The sequence below is a fragment of the Strigops habroptila genome, chromosome 1, assembly GCF_004027225.2.
Source record: "Strigops habroptila isolate Jane chromosome 1, bStrHab1.2.pri, whole genome shotgun sequence".
In the NCBI taxonomy this organism is placed as follows: Eukaryota; Metazoa; Chordata; class Aves; order Psittaciformes; family Psittacidae; genus Strigops; species Strigops habroptila.
Window position 1 is genome coordinate 24,011,794 of NC_044277.2, and position 18,847 is coordinate 24,030,640.

Consider the following 18,847-nt stretch of genomic DNA (forward strand, 5'->3'; position numbering starts at 1 on the left):
GCAGCTATCTGTTGTCCTCCAGCCCAGCACCTGGGGGCTGTCTCAGTGCGCTGTGGCCATGGCAGTGGATGGGGATGCTGCCAGACAGGCACTAGCCCAGTGCAGTGGCTTTTTTGCTGCTGCTTTCTGACACCCCACTGAGTCCCCGTGAGAGCCCATCCCCGTGTCTTCCCATTGACAACTCAACATTTCCACCTAATGCTGCTGTGAGGGGCCGGGCTTGGGCAAAACCAACTTCAGCGGTGGTTTGGCAGGTCATCATCAGTAAAGGGTCTCTCTGCCCTTGTTAGGAGGGGAGCAACACATTTGTGCCATAGAAATGTGGCACATAAATGTGTGTGAGAGGAGGGCTGCAGAGGAGATGGTGGTGTGGTTACTGATGTGACGTGCTGCTTAGAGGCGGAAAGTCTGATGAGAAACCATCCCCAATGTCCTGAGTGGGTAATGCAGTGCTGCCTGGAGGGAGGAGCGCCAGCATTTCCCAGATTGCTTTGACATCCTTCTCAATACCAGAGGGTTTCAGTGACAACAAAACGCATTTTTATGTTAAAATGCAGAACTAAACCCCCCAAGTTTCCAGAGGTAAGAATGTTATTTACAAGCATTAGAACAGAAACACACATTTATAATCACTGGTAACATTGGCACGGACTCCTGAGACACCTCTCTGTGCACTCTGGGCTAACAGAATTAATCTGCAGCTGTTGAGGTTGACCCAGCCCATCAAGTCCACCTTCATGCTGCAGTATGTGATGCCAGGCAGGGGCCTTAATCCCGAATGATCTCTCTTTGTGTATATCCTTATTTCCTGGAGATCCGCTGGTTATAAACACTCCTTGGGTTTCCCAGTAACGCAGCATGTTGAAGATTAATTAATTACGGTATAAATTTCTGCTCCTCATATTAATTAATTTCAGCAGAGGCACATTTGCTGACCTCCCGAAGCTGAGGAAGCAAGCAGGTGTATATGTGTGTCAATGTAAAGCAGTTACTGGAGGTAAATCAACTGCATTGATTGCAGAGTCTCCTGGTTTGTCTCAAGTGTAAACGTTGCAGCCAGCTCCTTTTCTCCTCATGCTTCAGGATGACTGAGATGACTCTGCTAGCTCTGCTTAGCTCAGATTTTGTAGCAAAAGATGCATCTTAAGAACACAAGGTGACAGACATACTGAAGTAACACTTTAAAGATCCGTCAATGCCAATGCAGGCAGAGGGCTTTAATGGAATATTGCTAAAAGTGATTTTAAGGGTGGGATGCCACGTCGCACCCACTAGTGGATCTGGGAAGCTTCAGCGCTGGAGAATCTGGTGTTATAATATGGAGGCTGCTCTTGCACAGTGTATGTCAGAGTGTCAAAAACTCGTGAAAGTTATGAATTTCCCTGCATCCCACATGGGCATATCTTGGGTTGTTTACCAGCACTTGACACTGTACAAACTCAGTGACACAAGTTCAGTGTTTTAGGTGCCTTCCAGAAAAGCATGAATTATGTGCTCTGAAATTCCTTGTCATTTGCTGTAGCGGAGCCGAGGTCTGACTGGGTGGCTTCATCAGCCTTTCAGGAGAACTGAAGAGTTGCTAATTGTAACTACATAGTTTGGCATCAGACCTTCTCTTCCTGCCTGCTGTGACTAGCCTGTCTGTTGGTCATGCTGTCCATCCAGCCACTGATGGCATCTCAGAGAAAGCTTTGAGGTAGGTAATGTTTCCTTTAAAGACTTCTGAGCTCATGAGAATGAGATAGTGCATTCCCATGTGGTTAAGTTATACACTTACAAGTCCCGGCTAGAAGTGTTAGCAAAACAGCTTTTGGTTGCTAGGAGGTGCTGTGTGGGGATTAATTAATCAGGATGGTTGTGCTTTCTGTTTGCTATCATTGCTGATATAAAAGAGAGGTTTCCAAAGCTGAAAGTTGTGATGGACTCTTGTTGGGCTGAGAGCTTTACGTATAGAAACACACACTAAGACAGTTGTGGCAAATGTTAGTCATTACAAAATACTGCACAGAAAAAATCAGTCTAAACTGTGAGGCCCAAAAGAGGCTCTGTCTGCTCTAAGCTGTCCCTCTGTCCACATTGTTACAGGCAGCAGCGACATAGGAACAGCCAAGACTCTGCTAGTACAAAAGATTTTCCTCTTCCACTAAATGGGGTAAAGAGACTGATATTTAGCTCAGAGATTTTTGGTCTCGTTTTGAAGCAACATGCTAAACTTTGTTAATACTCAAGTGAGAGATTTGGCTTGCCCTGTGCAAGAGCAGGGGATGCTACCAGAGGCTCTAACTCCTTTACTGCAGCCAGTTGAGCTGCCTGTATGATCACTTTCTGACGTATTTCCATCAATATGGTTTAAGTTACTAGTTGGGGAAGTAGATGGGATAACAGTAAGTCAGCAGGCAAAACAGAAAATCCGTGAGGAGAATGGTAAAACCTAATGGAGCTTGGAGGAGTCTCTTCAGCTAGACCATGACATGTGCCCAAAGCCCCAAACTGTAGTAGACACAATGCAGTTTTGACTACACTTACACACAGAGGATTGAATCCACACAGCTTATGAATGTTTTTAGACATTAAACTCATTGGACAAACACGTTTGTTGCTAGTTGGCTCCAAGCACCCACTCCTTGGGAGGTACTAATCAAACAAAAATATTTAGTTTCCCCTCAGCTAAGAAGAGGGAAACTCTTTGAGAAGGGTATAGGCAGAAGGCAGGCACGATGTTCAAATTCCCCAAAGTCCTTAGCTGGCGATGTTGCATCACGAACTTCAAGACAACTGGCCCCAGGGTCACGTATTCAATAAGCCCTGAACCAGGGATGGGGGACCTAATTCTGCGTCCCATGGGTCTACCAGTCCTCAAGATTGATCCGTGCTGAATGCTGCATGAGGCTGGGCTTCAGAGCCCCCCACCAGCATCTTTTGTTGCCTGGGCAGTTCAGTGAATGCAATCACAGCAGAATGTCCAGCACCTGTGTGGGTGTTAGTAAGGGAGAAGGCTGGATCCACAAACAAGCATGTGAGCTCTTCTGGTGCAGAGTGGGGGGAACATGGCAGATTAACCTTACAGAACAAGCTGCAAATCACACCAAACCCCTGTGTGTTTACCTGAAAGGTATTTCTGTTATCTTTGTCTTTCAGCCATGAAAAGAGGGCCCTGCACTGAAGATAAGGCAACTTTTTGTTTAGTGAGATCCTTACACCGTTCATCCATAGAGGAGCTCTTTGTTCTGAAGGAATTACACACTGCAGCTGCTTCTTCTCAGGAGCACCCCTGAACCCCTGGTTTATTGAAGAATTGCAGGTGACGGAGCAACTGACACACTGGGCTGATAATATGCATAGAAACAGTCCAAAATATAAAAGCAGGAATGCAGTCTAGTGGTTAAAAGATTGTTTGGAGGGGCAGGCTTGAGCTTCACCACTGAGGTCTGCGTTTGTTCCTTGGGGTGTGTTGCAGCAGCAGCTCAGGGAGTGTATGGCCCTGAGTCTCTTCCAGGGGAAGAGAGGAGCAAACACTGCTTCCACATTTCCTGCATGAGTGCTCTATCTATAAGGCTGCTACGAAAAACTTGTTGGATGCCATCCTCTAGCTATTTCAGGGTGGAAAAACTGTTTGGGCTGGTTTTTTTTGTCTTTTGCAAAATAGATATTGCTGAATACTTTAGAGATGTGTTGGGAATCCCTAAGGGACCAACTGGGCTGTCACAACAGAGAGTACTTTGTGAATCTCAGCAGAAGACTTATGATAATCTTGGCCATAGCAGTGGCAGCCAAGAGCATGCACAGGGTAGAATTTTGGGTACTGAGAATATTGTTTGGCAAAATCCGCTTTTCCTATATCCTCTCAGGTGTATCACTGGGCTAGGTGGAGTTTGGCAGCTTGTTTTGCTAGTCACCCAAATTCCCCCTTGCATTGCACTTCAAGAGCTCATGAACACATTTTCACTCCCTTGTGTCCCTTGCACCAGTGCTAGAAATGAAGGTTGATTCAGGCATTGCCTTTTCTGTACCCACATAATGTATAAGTGCTAGATGTGGTTATAGTCACTTCCCTCTCCTGTACGTTGCACGCTTCCTTGCTAGCCTCAATGTAGAAGACCCTCTGCCCAAAGCTGAGAGGTGGAAGGTTGAGCAGTTCTGTGTCCTCTGGGTGATAGGATGTTTCCTGCTGGGGGTTTGATCCTGAGCACTGCAGCATCATTGCCCCACTTGCTGCTATCACTGCTCTGCAGCACTGGAGTATCAGAGCGTTGCTCATGTTGTAAGCTGTTTTGCAGCCTGCAGCGACAACTATCTGCTATTTATGATGAACAGGATTACTGAAATGCTGTGAGATAGCAGCCAAAGGACTTGCCATGCAGGCAGCAGAGCTGTGGTAAATCAGGCTGTGGAGTTACTCGTGCACTTCCAGAAAAGGAAGGTTACGCTGCTGCAGGAGCAATGCATTGCTCCACTGGTGCTGGAACTTCTCTTTGGCAAAAGGTTTGCATAAAGGAGCTGTTACTATGCAAGCCTACATTTCATACCTGTGGTTACCTACATCTACTGGGCTTATTGTCCCAGGATCACCTGTGTAATTAGATGAAGCGATAATCGAGTGGGACTCCAGTATCTGTGGCACAGCTCCTGGGCTTGCAGAACCCGTACTGCTGCTGACTTTTATTAGTCACTCTCAACAGTGGCTTTTAATGCAGCCAGGTACAAACTGGTTTTTACTTTGTTCCTCTTGGATGAGTGATCCTGGCCATGATTCTGCAAGTTGATTAGGTCCCTGCTGCCAAAATCAGTGGGGACAAGATATCTAAATACTTTTCAGAATGTGAGACCTGTGGGACTGTTCTGCTTGAGCAATTCAAATGCATGGAAGGATCTCTATAAATATTTCATGGCCTCAAGGACAAACTATGATGTGGCTGCAAAGCTAGGCACACGTACGCCTCCAGAAGAATAAACACATTGCAGCAGCAATGGAGAAACCCTGCTCTTAACCTGTCAGTACTTACAGCTGACAGATGCAGAAAAAGAGAGTATAGTTAATGTTTTAGAAATAGGCTTAGTACCAATATAAGTTTTCAGTTTTCAATATGTCTTTTAAATGAAGCAGAAATTACATGCCTATCTGCCCTCAGATTTTCCTCATTAGCATTAATCAAGCACACTTGACTCGCTTACAGATGAATTTGATTAGGATCATGTATACTCTTAGGAACTAAAAATAATGAATCATGACTTGATTGTACGTGCTGCTGCAGCCAACATTGTTGCTTGGCATCTGCTGCAGCAGTGAACTAACAGAAAACTCCTAGAACTGAGATCCAAACCATTGGCAACAGGAGATGGTAAATGGCACACATGAAATAAAGAAAGCAGGACCACACAAAGTGGAAAAGCTATAAAGTGCACAGTTATTTAAATGACTGTATAGTTGGTTGAGATTCTTTATTTTCTGACACAGAAAGAGCTACAATGGAAAACTTTACTCTACATGCATACACAAATATTTTTGCATATGTCCCAGCCTGTGGCCCACAATGTGTAACTGTTAGATCTGTGAGCTCACTTACACTTCTCATTTTATGATGCCAACAGATTCTTCTGTTCATTGTCTTTCAGCACTGATGGAAAAAGATGTCTTCCAAGAACAACAGTAAAAAGCATTTGAGCTGTATTTCCCTCTGCACGTACAGCAGTATAGCTCTGTGTGCAAATCATGTTTTATGCACTCGCCACTGCACGTGTAAATATACGCAAAGCCCATGTGCACAAGCACCCCTTGAGAAGCCGGCAGGGGATGTGGCATTGCACTGCCTGTAGAATTGTTTGTTGATAAAAAGAAAAATGCTGAACAGAAAAGTGTTTCTGTTTTGACAATTTATTGATATTCCACATGAATTATTCTGACCTTCTCTCATCCTCTTTTTGTTTTTTTCAGATAGTTTTATTGTGTGGTAATTCTTTTTCACACCCATCTCACCAGCGAGGTCCCTGAGGACTGTCTGTGTGATAAAAGGATGCAAGACTATATATATTATCTGTTCTCCCTATACGACAACTGCCTGGGCCTTTGACAGATCTGCAATCTGCTGCATCATTTACCTAAGTCTCAGAAAATGCCTGTAAGAGGAGAAGTAGGCATATGAAAAGGGAATAATACATAAAGAAACATCTGCATTGAGGTCATTTGTCATTTTTGGAAAGGTCTTGGAAAACAGTACATACATTTGGTATAGCGTCATGCTCATGACACTATGGGTCTTCTATTCTACTCAGAGGCCTTATCCGGCACGTATCAAGCTTTTATCATGTTTGTAGGATCCCTGCTGCATGCACGGGCTGCAGTATCCTGTATGACCCTGCCCAGTTCTCACACTGCCCTCCCTGCTATGCAATGCTTAGGTTGGAGCAGGTGCTTTGTACGTCAGCTGTTTGCTTTTTTCTTTTGCCTTCTCCCCCATTTGCCAAGCAAGGCCCTGGGGCATCCTGTGCCATCGCTGCTTTCTAGTCTCTGAGCTATTGCTGCAGACCTGGCTGAGGGTTGACTTTGACCTGAGCAACCCCCTCAACCCCACCTCACATCTGTGCCTTCAGATCCCCCAAAGCACATTTTAAGAACCACTTCTTCAGGGACAAAATCCACCTAAGCAAATACATGCAATGACCAGAGAAGGTAACCGTGCTGCTATGAAGCAGAGGATGCACTGGAAATTGAGAGAGTTCCACATGAACTCAGATCCCTGCCAAGGAGTTGCAGTTACCTTGAGCTCTCTCCCATTGCTGTGATAACAGCATCAGATGTATGTTCGTGGTGTTGCACAACTTCTTCCAAGAAAAAATGCATGGCAAGGGAGTCATCTTGGAAGGGAACTGTGAGGCAGCATCTTCACTGGCTGTGGGTGCTGTTGCAACTCCCATGCTTCCACTGCTTGCTGGTTTATGAAACACCAGAACTGCCTCGGGGGTAGCTCATTGGCAAATATTGAGCTATGAGGGGAATACACAAAGAAAAGAAAGTTTGAAAAGCAGAAATGTATTTCATACAAGATTTTTATGGTCTTTTTCAAATGCAGATGTGCCAAAATGATTCCACTGGAAACTTTATACAAAATGATTAATGTACAGGTGTTCTTGCAATCCCTCTCCCCTCTCTCAAGAGCTGTCGTAGCTCATGACAGCTCTGTTCTGCACACTGGGAGCATCAGCAGCTGGAAATTATCATTTGTTAGTCTTATTCTTTCTGTAGCTCATTTCAGAGACTCTACTGAAAATGAGGGCTCTTGCCCTTTCACCTTTGGGACAGCTTGGAATTCCTCTTTTAGAGCCAGATATCAAGTAGCATTTAGTAAGATATTCAGACAAGATGTGGGCATTCCGCAAATTCCGACAGAGGACAGTCAGAGGGACAGACATGTCATTGCAGCTCTGGGCTCTCTTTCATCACTGCTTTGCTATTACATGGTGCTCTTCTTAAAACCTCCCACTTGCTTCTTCGCTCTTCCTTGCCTTTCTGAAGATTTTACCCAAGAATTCTCAGCTGCCTCTTGGATTTACGGTTACTTTTGAACCTCAGGGCGCTCTAATGAAATCACATCCCTTTCTTGCAGGGCTGGGCTGCTGTGTGCAGGTCTGGCCATCCTTAGCTGCCCACCGCAGTTCCCAAGCCTCCACCACACAGGGGGAGGCAGCTTTCTCCAAAGAGGGGGGCAGTTTGGGAAACACAACATCTCCTTGGTGGGTTCTGGGACATTTATTTTGGTTACGCCTTTACTGGACAGAGGATTTTCCTGGTGGCTCTTTGCCTTCTCAGGAAGGTGGGAGGAGTATGTTTTCTCTTCTTCCGTGGCTCACACAAACTGTTTCCATGAAAAGGCTGAGATAAATTGAATCCATACATAGTAACTAGAGAGACCGCAGTGATGGTGTCGGTCCTACGCTGCCAGCACTCCCTGTATGTCAGAATAGTTCTTGGAATAAAAAGGATGAGATAGAAAAAACCTGTCAGCTACAGCCAGTAACAGCCAACACATGGCCTTTCCTTCCCCGTGTTCCTCAGTGTTGTGTTCGCACCCTTCCCAATGGCTCTGTCTGTACTCTTGGGCTGCACAGCATCCTGGGGTTGTCATCCCCCAGATGTTTAAACCCAGGATGCACCCTGGCTCTTGGGCGTCTCTGTGGGATCTCCTTCCAGAGGGGAGAGGATGAATGTTTGTGCCTTGTCCTCAGGATATGATCAGTGTGACATCCTGTGTTCTCAGGATATGACCAGATATGACAGGTCCCCCCTCTGGCAGGACAGCAGTGAGGTAGCACTGCCAGCAGGGATCCCACTGTCACCAGGAGCCCCCCTTGCCAAACAGTTCTTACTCAGCCCTTTATTTCTCCTGATGTCAAGGGTGCCTGTTTAAGAAGCAAATGAATCTGCCACAGGAATCTCCTGTGTTGGGATTCCATGTGCTATTAATAAAAATTGCCTTCAATTTCTAAATTGAGGCACTTAAAACCCACAATGAATGCATTCTGCATTAATGAAAAAACCCAACATCTTTTTTGTTGAAATTTAAATAGACCCATGAACTTTTGTATCATGCGTGCTATTTTAAAACTGTAAATCTATTCCACTTTTTCCATTGTGGTTGTTTTCATATTCCGTTATGTTCTTACATAGGCAAGTCTTTGGTCTTTTAATATAAAGGATTTTATGTTTCCAGGCCCAGGTTTTCAGGCCCAGCTCAAAAGGCTTGGTAAGAACCTAGTTTTCAGACATGCTTTTTTCTATGGTACAAGATTAAAAAGAGGAATTGAAGAGAGTTTTAAGGCACTAAGGCATCAAGAAATTACTGCTAACTTCTGGAAATTTAGATTAAGGTGTTCTAAATATTTTTTAAAAATGGAAAACAATAAAAAAACATAAATACAGGCAAATTATTTTTTGTGATTTCTGGTTTTGAGACTAACAGACTGTCTAAGGCCAAATGTGTTATGCCATAGATCACAAACATGGCCTGAAACTGGATGATAAATTGTGTAGGCAACGCAAAGGCATGCTAAAAACCCCAAAGCTATTTTGAATTCTGTTAGGAAATGTACTCAACTGTGTTCCAAAGAAAATCTCTTCTCCATGACAATGAAGGAGAATTTATCTACAGGCTCCACTCTTCCATACTTTTTCCTGTGCTGTCCCTTGTGCCTAGAAGAACCCTATAGATGACAGAGCTATTTCATTTTCTGTTAAAGTCTGCATAAAAGACTTCTTTGATTAGTCTTCAAATATTTGATGTTTGTTGTGATGCTGATTTGCTCTGGCCATTGCCTTTCCTATTAACCGGTGCTCTCTCTATTTCCTTCTGGTTTCCATGCCTCTAGTTTAATAACGAAGCTGACAGTTGTCTGGGACAAAGGCTATATTTTTGATGTATGTTTGTATAGTGCTTGGCGTGATGGTGCTTGGTTTCTGACTGTGTATGTCAAATAATAATGATGTTGTTTCCAATTCTTTCAAACTCTGGCTCTGTAACTGTATCAGAAGTTCTCTTTTAAATACTTAGAAGCAGATTATTATTTTAGCAATACTTTCCACATCAATTATGATTTCTTTTAATAATCTAAGTGCTTTTTCCAACATTCCTTACAAGCACTGTGTTATGCCTGTATCATTTTAGTGATTTAAAGCCCAAGACTTAACAATATGGAGATCTGTTCCAGATGTCTAAATAAAACCGCACAGTGCAACCACTGAAACCCAATCACTGCTGCTGGGCAGGGAGTGCCTTGCTAATGAGAGGCAGGACAAGGGGTACAACACGCGTCTTCTAATACCTGCCATATGCCCTCACTGTCAGCAATAATTTAATCTTTACTGTTATTTCCTTGGAGTATTTACCTATCTCGTACTGCTTAAGGGATGCCCTTGTCTTAGCGTAGGAAATGACATAAACATCAGAGGCATCAGAGCACTGTCATCGATAAACATCCCCAATTAGTGAAATCCTCTTGACGCTGGTTCGTCAGTGTATCCAGGCTTTCCTGTTAAGTTAATCTCTTTCTATTTCCTAAGTGGAAATCAGGATCTACTTCTGTATTAAGCCAGCCTCTAATCCTTGTACCCAGCTAAACATAACCACAGTCTATTTATATATTGGGCTATCCCCAATTAAACTGAAAAATACTATAACCTAGTTCAGACGTTGGGTAACACTGAGTATTAAGAGTGGCTATTTATATCGTTAAGATCTTTCAGACTTGCTGTGTTAAATAAAAGCTTGGACTAAGCTTTTTAATGCTTGCTGTCACTTACAGCCACACGGGCTTGAATATGGAACAATGTGATGATGACCCCCAAATCTGCTGGCTTGGCTGGGATCTCCTGCATGTTCCCTGTCTGGGATGGTGGCTGAAGTTCCTGGCTTGCCTGAGCCCTACAGGAGGCAGCTCCTATGGCAGCCGTGAGTGTTTTGATGCTGTTTCGAGCTTGGCAGCTCCTTCCCTCCGCTGCAGCCAGAGAGGTGACAGCAAACAGGAGGTTCTGTTTAACCTGCTCAGGAATCTCTCCATGTATGCTGGTGTTTGATAAATCAATTTTCCCTCAGATGCAATAAGTACAGTTTGTGCATTAAAACAGGTGGGTTTTGGGAACTTGCTGCTCTGTTTGCAGAGAAGTATACACTCCACAAGTGCATCATGGAAAGGCAATAATTAAAGTAGTGACGCAGAATTTAAATAAATAAAAAGGTTACTACCGGGTGATTTGTGCAGCTCTAATGAAATTAATTAATATTGGAGACAGTGCATTACATTTGACTCTGCAAGGCACTATATCTCACTTTCTCACATCTGAGCTTGGGGTTATTCTGTCTTTTGCTTTGCTACACAATACAGAGAGCTGGTGTGGCTTCCAGTCTTTAGTCATGGCTGTTTGTCACTGTCCCTGGGTTTTGTTTTTTAAAAAAGGATAAATATATGTGACTGCTGCTGCCATTGCTTCTAGACTAAGCCAGGGCCAGGCGGCTGTTTCTCCTGGTATTGTGTGTTAAACTGGCGAAGGTTGAGCAGCATCTTCATCAGCGGTCTATGCTACATGCAGCTGCCCCTAAGAAATCACTGGCATGGTCTGGAGGTGAAATTAGAGCTGTGGGGCCAACAGCAGTATGTTGCCAAGTACATTCAAGATGTGTACACATGAAATAGCTCACTTCCCACACATTGTGTGTTAAGAATCTGCCCTTTCAATTACATGACTTTTTTATTGCACTTTTCTAACATTCAGGAACTTTTCCCCTCACTGTGAAAAGTACTTTCCAGTGTTCTTCAGACATGGAAAATAAAACAATAGGAAAACCAGCTGCTTGCAAGCCAGGTATGTCTTTCACAGAAACTTACATTTCACATCTGACATCTCTAGAACTTGACTGCTCCCTGCCTGGAGAAGAAGTAATTTCACCTCATCTTCTCGTAACTCTCCTCTCATCATAGATAAAATGTTGTTAGTGCAGGCTGTCCTCATCTCCACATCCTCGCTTCCTCCCAGTTCTACAGACTTGGGGCTTGCAGTTGATCAAAAGTGCAGGTTCCCTTTTCCGTTGAACAAGGACTGCGCATGAATTTGTATATTAGCTCCATGATGTGAACAGAGCAGCTGATACTCACTTCAGGTAGAGCTGCAAGTGTTTTGAAGCCAGCCAGTGCTAGGACACCGAGGGGCAAACTTCTGTTTTCTTTCAGAAAGCTGGAGAAAGGCTTCCCCTGCCTATAGGCTAGGTAAAAAGCCATGATGATTATGTTACTGGTGGTGGAGGAATGCTTTAGAAAGCCAAAGTCGTGGAGCTCTTAGGTTTCTCCTAGTTGTTTTGGGCTGAGAAGACTTGGCTCCTTAATATAGTCACATTACTATAAGCAATATGAGACTGAGACACTGGGAGCTGGGAGCCTAAGGACTTCCAAAGAGAGCACTTTTCTGGGATCATGGAATTATAAAAAACTGCAGTCAATATAACATCTTCAAATAGGAGAAGTGCTGTGCCTGCATGGTCTCAGGAAAGCTGTTCTGAGAGTAGGACCTCTCTCTCTTTTTGTCTCTTGACCTCTCTTCCTATCCCCACTTTTTTTTTAATTCAGTTGGTGAACAAGTTAACAAGTTCTATACACCAGATGTTATATATATTATATACTAATAATGTGCTTAATCAGAAAATAATCCAAAGGTGCTGTTGAAGGTCTCCTGCAATGCAAGGGCAGACAGCAGGGAGAATCCAGGTTCACAAGAGCAGTAGATACGGTCTGTCCTTTGTGTGAAGTGTGAGAAGCATCCAGGCCTGTATATTGTACAGGTTTTGCTGAACCAGTAACATGCAGGTATATGTGGCACAAGGTGTTAATGCCCTGTGGACCACCATGAAAGCCCATGTGGACTTTCACTGCTGTTTTCCCTTTACATAATTTGGACATGTTTCTATATTTCAATTATGCTTGATTTTGACTTATTTCAAGAGTGACTTCTGATATACACCAGTGTGAGAGGAGGAGGAGGCTTTTCATAACAGCAGATATTTGAAGATGTTCAGGTAAGCTATCAGACAGAGTTTTTCCATGTGATCCTCTAAGGAAAGAACATTTTGTCCCCTAAGGGTACTGCTCATTTTAGCTTTATCTTTTCCTCAAGCTGCGAGTGAGGGAGCGTGCAGGAGGCAATTCAGTGTTGAAGCCTCCCTGAGCTGCTCTGCCATCCCTTCTGAAGGAGCTGATTTCCCCCCACTGAGTCAGAGAGCTGAAGCTGCCCTTGTGAATAGCCTGCTCACGAGGCAAGGAGCTTATGGAGGCATCATACTGCCCAGCAGTGGTGATGTAATTGCTGGCGGTATGGTATTGGGTCAGAAGTCAAACAGGAGTGGGCTTGTAACTAGGAGACCAAAATATTTTCTCTGCCTTCTGCAGTGGGATGTGTCCATATTGTTCCCCCTCATGTCTCTATTTGTTCACTAGGATATGTTTTATCATCTCAGTTCATGTTTGTGGTACACTGGGTGCTGCTTTACAACATGACAGCATTGTTTAGAATCCATCAGAGCAGGGTTGCAGGAAGCACACAATGCAGCGGGAGGGAGAGCATGGCTGCGTGGCTGGCTTGCTGGCTCTGCTCCACTGGATAAATTGAGACCTACCTAGAACTGAGGTTTGGAGAGCATAAAAAATCAGATCTACCTTATGAGTTATGCCATAATTATGCTCCTTGAGTTCGTGATGTATAATTAGCTATTTTTCTTTTAGCTCCTAAATCTGCCAGCCTAGCCATTGATTAAACTTCTAGCAACATGAAGGATTTGTGAAAAGCAAGGGTGTAGCTACTTCCACAGGCTCTGGAAATCAAAGCTTTTTCCCACCAGTTTCTCTTGATTCATACTTCATAGGAGCAATGCATGCCAGGTACCCAGCTTTGGAGCAACTCACCTGAGAAACATACTGAGCAACAGATGGACATTCCCTTTTCTAGATATCCACATCTTTGAATCAGTAGCACAGTTGGTGTCCTTGGATTTGTGAGAACAAGTCCTGACTTATTAATGTGAAACTTCAGTAGCTTTCAGTGTAGAAAATGCTCAGAAAGCATTAAATAATGTGCTAATTACCATGAAGAGGGAAAAATATGTGTGACAGAGACCTTGCAGTCTACTGCTTCTGAAAAGAATGTTGTTGTCCCACACGTTATCACAGGAATGTAGTTTTGCAGATGCATGATTTGCACTGGAGCACAATTCAGTGAAAGTATTAAAGGTTCTGCTAGCCATCGAAACTGTTGATTTCAGATATTAATGATGCCTTTCTCATTATGCCCAGCTCCTGTGTTTACTGCCTGCTTTCAAAATGAATAAATTGTATTAAAGCAATAGAGAGAAAGCAAAAGATAAACAAGTGGTGGTTGCAGGAGGTCATCCGGCAGCCTGAGCACAGACATATGTGTGCAAGCGTGTGTGTCCCAGCTAAAGGGCTTGAGAAGAGCCTGCTGTAGCTGTGCCATCCCTTTCTGGCTCCTACAGGAACACAAGATCCTTCAGTGCCAAGGAACTGGCTCTGTGGAGTAAGATTGAAGCTGACAGCATTGTAACTGCTGGTATTTTACTGAGTGTGTTCCCTGAAACACGTGCTGGCTGTGATCTTCCTTTTTCAGGAGGCTGGATGGATGGAGCAGGACGTGTCTGTGGTCATGCACAGTGATAACATGCACTTGGCTTGCAGAAGGAGAGCAGAAAACTCCACAAACCATTCTGCCGTATGTCAGAGGCTGCGAAGAAACAGCAATTGGTGCTTGGTTGGTGTGGATGGTGAAATAAGTAATCCCTCCCCAGAAGCGTCCCAGAAGCTACTGGGAAAAGAATCCTGTTGACATTCACACTGAACATGCACACATATTGGTTTCTCCAGTTTTTCTAGCCAAGTTGCTTGTGCATTTATGCACCTCCTGTACTACAGCAGGATAGTTTCATTCAGCATTGCATATGTAATGATTACCTCTTGAACCTTGTCTTACCCCCCATCTGAAAAGCCGCAGGTAAAAACTAGCCTTTAGGCTGTTAGGGATTTCTTTACCTCATTTGACTGCCAGTCCAGCTTTCAGACAGTGCAGTTTAAGGCTAACATTAGTGCAGAGATGCTCATCTCCCAGTCCCTCTGTGTTCAGTGGGGATAGAGGCATCTCCATGATTCACGCAACCTGTGTTAGATGAATCACCCCAGAGCTGCCTGGTTAACCCTATCCACTTCCCTTTGGGAACCAAGGCAAATAGTTTAAAGGAGGTAAAATGAATCCTACCCGCAGGGCCTGGCACTCAGTTGTCCTGTCAGAAACACAGTACGACAGAGATGAAGAATTAGACCCTCCAAAAGAAAATAAAGGACATATCTTCACTTATAAGTTCATTTTCACGTCTTCCATTTTGGAAAAGTGGAAAGTACATGCTGAAGGACATGGGAGTAAAGCTGTGTAAATAAAAGACGTGCCATTGTTCACTTAAATAGACATTAATTACACCTGACTGTGTAGAGCATCTTGCCCAAAGGCATTTTGTATGGCTCCAATCCGCTTACAGCCTGATGCTGGAGAGGGTGTGTGCTTTGCTGATAAACATGAGCCTGGGAGCCAGAAAATCCAAATAAAGTGGTGAATCACTGAACAATCACATGAAGCATCACTGTACTAGATGCTGGTGTGCTGAGTGGGCAGCCAAACACTGAACCAGGGGCACTGGATTGGTGATACTGTAAATGGGGAGAGGAGAGAGCTGCTGGCTCCCTTGAAGCAGACCATATTTAGCTGTGGTTTTGTTATTGCTAGGTGTTTGTGCAGCGAAGAGAGAGCAGGGGAGGGATATGATGCCTATACTCCAGCTGTGGCCTGATTGTCTTTTGGAAGAGGAGTGTAGCTGTTTAGCCACCATCATGTGTTGTGCATTTTTACACATCACCTTTCTCCTGGTGCAGATGTGTCTAACAGCCCTGGCGTGGCCTCGACTGAAACTGGCCCGGCTGAACTCAGCCCGGCTGAACTCATCTCTGCCTTGGCCGAACCTCATCCATGTGCCACCACCTTTCCTCAAGGAGTGTGCCAAGTGGGTGTTGGGGCAGTGAGGACACCTATAGCCCTGCTTCACTCTCCCAGGGCTCCTCAAACCTGCCCAGGACCCCATGCCAGCCACTGCCCCTCTGATGGGATTCCTCCACCCAGACAGTGAGCCTAAAACACCTTGTAATGATGTGAAACTAGGAGGAGTTTTGCAAGCTGAGGTGGGTTGGAGAGATCAGAGGTGCTCCCTTTCCATCCCAGGCACGCTTGCCATGTAAATAAATGCAATCAGGACTTGAAAGTCCAGCTCTGGCCACCATGTGGAATAGTTTTAAAGTAAATTTGCTGCTATTTGTGTTTTTTCGTGCACTGCCACGTACATGTTTGTGTGAGTAGGTCTGAGTATTGGTAATTGTTGGCTGCAGTTGGTGTAAGAGTGTTGGGCACCACAGTGAAGAAGAAATTGCATTTGGAGCAAAAGACCTTTTTTTGGCTTTTCCTTCCACAGTTCTAAAGATCAGGGGCCCAGATAATTCTGCTGAAGTTTCTAGCCTATGGTTTGCTGATGCAGAAGTTGCCTGTCATTAAATTACCACGATGATTTAGTGCTATAAAATCAAGTTATTGAAAGCTGTGAATCCTGCAGCTGCAAAGGAGACTGTGGCTCCCGAACCTCATGTGCTGAGTATGGTGGCATACTGCAAAGATCCCAGCTGCAAAGAATGGTCTGTGCTGGTGCCATTTGTCTGAAGGTTTTTTTAGCTCAGTATTCGAAGAACACTTATAGCTCACTCACATCCTACTATTATTGGTATATTATGTTTTTTTTAAAGTTTGCACCGATTCCATTTGAAAAGCACATTTATTTATGTCATACACGACTTAATCCTGTTCCCTGGACAATTGTCAGCAGAATTCATTAACGTCATTCAGTGCAAGAGTGGGAAAGAGGCAGTCATTTTTCGAAGTAACTCTTACTGAAATAACTCTTTTTTGCCATTTGCTCTCTATCATAGTTGGATGTTTTCCACAGATGATAGTTGTTTGAGTTTTAATTGTTTTTATTTTCAGTTAACTAGACTAAAGAGTAACTTGTATTTTACTACAAACTGAGCTGCGTTACTTCGTCTGACTGCTCATGTCTCACTCTGCTGAGTATTCGGCTTTGCTGGCTTAATGTGTTAATGGGGAAAACACCTTTTGGACACCTATCACACTCATCAAGGCTCTGCAATGCATGGATGTGGAGCACACCTTCCTTTTGGTACATCAGAATCCAGATTATCCACAAATAATAGACTAATGAGGGGTTCTCTAATGAGGTAGCTGGTTAACGGCAATCATATTCCCTGAGAACTCTAGTGCTGGCTTTTACTGCTATCTTGTGCACAGAGTACAGACCAATGCTGCTTCTCTGTCCTTGTGCTCCATCACCAAAGGATCATGTTTTGCTTTTAGTGCTCAGTTAAAGAATTGTAAAAATGCTGCTGTGGTGTGGGAGAGAAGAAGGTGGTGGAACAAATTCAGTACACCCTGCAAGCAATTGCTGGGAACAGAATCTGCCAAATCTGCTCCTCTGAAGAGCTGCTTTTTTAGACAGGGGAGGCACTTTCAGGTGCTGCTGATTCTGTCCTCTGAAAATAAATCAAAGTTTTACTATTCCTCAATTTCTGAGTGTCTTTCTCTGCCCTGTCCCCCACTGAGAACCCTCAGTAGTTCTTCTCAGGCACATAACCCTTCATTTCCCTACCTCATGCCTCTCTATTTCAGAGTATATTATCCCTGGTACCTTTTTCATTCAGCGTGAAACTTCCTACCTGGTCACTGGATGTGAAGCAGGAAAGGCAAGGGCAAAGCTGTGGGCATGAGTTGGTGTAAATAAGCTAATGGTCCCATTGCTGTGGGCCTAATGCAGCTAATACAGATGTATTTTTGCTTTTTGTTCTAAACTTGCTCACTGAGCTGCCTGTGGCCCAATGTGCCGCAGGAACGGATGGTGACACTGGAGCAGCTCCCCTAGGGAATACAGTAATTGCAGGTACTCCTGGTGCGTCTGGCACTATCCAGTCCAGCATCATGCCTGCACCCAAAACCATTTCTGTCCATAGCTGATGCTCTTGGTGGGGCTGAGAACTGCCACAGGCCAGTCAGCACTGACAGATGTGAGAAGGAGAGCAAATGTGAAATGCCACAATGATCTGGAGGAAAGGAAGGCAGTGGATTTCATTCATTGCTTTCACAGGCAATTAACTGTTGAGAGCACAGTCTACTAAGGTCCTCTGAGGGGAAAAATGAAGATGTACTCTCCTGCTAAATGCACAGGGAGAAAGTGCACTTTCAGACATTGTACTCGATTTCTACTATAATAAATTTGAATTTTGTTTCTCCTGCTTTTTTTGAGGTTTTTTCCTCTTGCATTTGCCTCCCCCTCCAGGGTGATTCAGGTCCTCTCAATGCACGACCCTTATTAGATGGTGGTTTGAGGAACTACTTTTGCCTTCATATACATAAATACAAAATGGCTAATTAAGCATTAGCTAAAAAGCACTGCCATTTTACATCCAATGGAAAATTTCTGCCTAATTCTCTGGGCATCACCTGGTCTAATTGTACCTGGCTGGAGAAGGGTTGCAGAACTGTTGCCCTAAGATGTTTACTTCGTCCTGGCTGCAGAAGCAATCCTTTGAGACATGATTATTGAAGCAGAGAATGGATAAGATGAGTGAAAAGCAATTGCTACGAGTTTTAATACTGCAACAAGTGGTAACCTGCTTTATGACAACACCTGGCCTTATGGTGTGTTTCTTCTTGTGCCTGTGTGTATTCAGGCAGTCCCAGTTCCAGAGATGTTCACCAGTGAAGAGTGAAAGAGGGCAGAGTAGTCCAGGACTGCATCAGCCTCCATTGATCCATGGGACTGCATTTGGAAATCCAAACCTATATTCAGCTCTTGATATTGTGGTTTAAGCCCAGCCAGTAATTCAGAACCACACAACCGTTCGCTCACCTCCCTGCTTTCCTCCCACTCCAGGTGGGATGGGGAGGAGAATTGAAAGAATGTAAACTTCACGGGTTGAGATAAGAACAGTCCAATAAATAAAGTATAATATAAAACCCCTTTGGCTAGTTTGGGTCAGGTGTCCTGTCTCTGCTTCCTCCCAGCTTCTTGTGCCCTTCCTCACTGGCAGAGCATGAGACTGAAAAGTCCTCAATCAGGGTAAGCGCTACTTAGCAGCAACTAAAACATTGGTGTGTTATCAGCACTGTTCTCAGTCTGAAGCCAAAACACAGAACTGCACC

General features: G+C 44.2%; 1 protein-coding gene across 5 annotated transcripts in view; it reads left to right on the forward strand.

The window, feature by feature from the left end:
- Positions 1 to 311: 311 nt before the first annotated feature.
- Positions 312 to 18,847, forward strand: part of GEM (GTP binding protein overexpressed in skeletal muscle) — a 30,316-nt gene continuing 11,780 nt past the window's right edge. For 2 of the 5 annotated variants that reach the window (XR_003994955.1, XM_030511272.1), the window contains exons 1-2: positions 2,283 to 3,301; positions 3,647 to 4,698. The gene's annotated coding sequence lies outside the window, so the exon portion shown is untranslated. Of the gene's footprint in view, positions 583 to 2,282; positions 3,302 to 3,646; positions 4,699 to 18,847 lie in introns of those variants that run through there. The other 3 variants (XM_030511243.1, XM_030511237.1, XM_030511251.1) reach the window with 3 other exon arrangements.